Raw genomic sequence first — 2,604 nt, forward strand, 5'->3', positions numbered from 1 at the left:
CTGTTGAATAAGGATGTTCAATAAGTCGTTCCAACAGTTACAAACAGGAAAAACTAATTATTTCTAAATCCAAACGTGAGAAAATAACCAATATATCTATAACATGGGAGGATTAAAACAACAAAACAAAGACAAGGACAGTTCATGGCCACTGTGAAACCACAAACATACAGGATTTGCCCATTCTCTCTCAGTTAGATTTGTTTTAATTAACCACCTGAAAAAAGGCACTAATCATATTATGGTCTTGATTTAGAGATGTGTGGATCGGGTAATTATCTCCACTGTTGTAATACATAACATCAAGATAATTCCTAATCTACTCCGACTGCCTCAATTATCTATTGTATCTTTAAACTCTTGAGTAACAGAGAACTCTCACTGAGCTGTATTAATGAATCTTTGTTTATCCCTTCTGATGTTATGCATCTTGATTCACCAATTAAAACAAACAAAAGGATACATATTGGAGAAGCAGCCACCGTGTCAATAATTTAAATAGAAATCACACAGAATTTAATAAATGTATCTAATAAGCACATAAAATCATATTTTTGAACCCCTTCAATTGTCTTCTCCTCTGGTGCTTGGCTCGGCCTTGTGTTCATCCATCCCTCCACAGTGCTTTGAAACGTCCTCCTGGAGGCAACACACCCGCACGTCCCGACTTAAGAATACACACAAACGCGCTCGCACACACACAGAAAATGGCAATTATGTGTAGTTCTCTCTTTGTGTACGTGTGTGAGTGTGCATGTAATTTCAGTTCAAGGCTGCCATCACAGCAGGCAGCAATCTGTGTGAGCAGTCAAGCAGCAAATCCATCAACTGTTCCTGAGGCAAAACACACACACACACACACACACACACACACACACACACACACACACACACACACACACACACACACACACACACACACACACACACACACACACACACACACACACACACACACACACACACACACACACACACACACACCACACACACACACACACACACACACACACACACACACACACACACACACACACACACACACACACACACACTGTATGAATGCCCTGTTCTTCTTCTTTTATCATTACTCATCTCTTCTTTGTCTATCCCTCCCTCTCTCTTTCAATTTCAATTAAATGTTCACCTCACTTTGCTCTAATAGCATCACAGTTGAAACAATATTGGCAAAGCGTTGAGTTAATCTCCCTGTATAAATGTTAGCCTGTCTGAGTGTGTTTTCAAGTATTTCCTTTTTTTACTGAACAATGCAAGTCACTACAGTGAATAGCAAGATCTTACATATCTTGGTTTTTTATTTGTATTTTACAGCATCAAAAGCAATCAATGCAATCAAACATACCATTCCGATTACATTTTTAGCTAATTATCTTCATTTTTCTCTTTGAACCGGAGGAATTTAGGTGGGGCGTAACAACGACTTTCTGGTCACCAGATGTATGTAAGTCCAATGTTACAATTATTTTAGCTCTGCTTAGGACTCGTCTACTCTTGACCAACTCCTGAAGCTATAATGCTCAACAAATATTTTCCAATGTTGTCTGCCTGCCATTTTGTGCTAAGCTGCTGGTCACAAAAACAGTGTGCCAAAAGAGGCTAAATCGCCTAAAAAGGGAAAAAATGCAGTCAGGTGACAATTCTCTGTTGGACACCTTTCACATTACACACAGTAATTTGTAGTAAGGTTATATGAAAATATGTTGACTAGTGTTGCTGTGCAAATACTGTATAGTCATGAGCACATTTATCAATCATCATGTTGAGTAGGGACTTGGCTCGGGAACTTAAGAGTTGTCAGTTCAAGACCTAATCAGACCTAAAATATGAGGTGTGGACTCGTAACTGGAGAGGTGCCAGTTCGCCCTGTGTGAGTGCGCTGATCTTTGGATCAGGAGAGTCCTGGTTCAATCCCCACTGCAGTCAGCAGCCACAGTATTGAGTGTATATAAGTTGCTGTGGGTAAAAGTGACTTACAAGTGACATGTAATGTAAAGCCGAGCTGCCATTGAGCAAGGCATTGAACCCCCAACTGCTCCTAGAACAATAATGCATGCACTAATGGAGAGGTGGCACATCTCTCCATTAGTGCATGTCTATAGGTCCTGTTTTTGCAGTTGTGTGTTTTTCGCGCCTATACTGTTTGTGTAATTGTAAATAATCATCAGAGTGAAAAACTCATAGCAGTAGCATCGTACACTTTTAAGTTTTGCATCTATAAAGCGATGCACTCTGCATAGTGGGATTGTTACCAGGAAGTAGTTTAAATTCCTACAAGCTAGTTTTTATGTTGTGTTGTTAGGATTTTGGAGGGCCCGTTATCATGCAAGATTACACTACGGTTGTGATTTATTTTTGAGTCTGATTGCAATTATCCATGTTGCAAAGTATAATATTGCCTTTGCGCCAAGAACACAGTAGGCAGAACAATGGCAAAGGAAAATCAAATGAAATGTGCAGACCACCAGCTGCACGTCCTGACCAACCGGGTGCAGAGGCATTCATCAAAACTGCAGGGGAGTGATTTTAGAAACAACCGTTCTTATTAAATATGATCATCGCTCAAGTCCCCATCTGGCACTAAGG

The sequence above is a fragment of the Gymnodraco acuticeps genome, unplaced genomic scaffold (genome assembly GCF_902827175.1).
Source record: "Gymnodraco acuticeps unplaced genomic scaffold, fGymAcu1.1, whole genome shotgun sequence".
NCBI lineage: Eukaryota > Metazoa > Chordata > Actinopteri > Perciformes > Bathydraconidae > Gymnodraco > Gymnodraco acuticeps.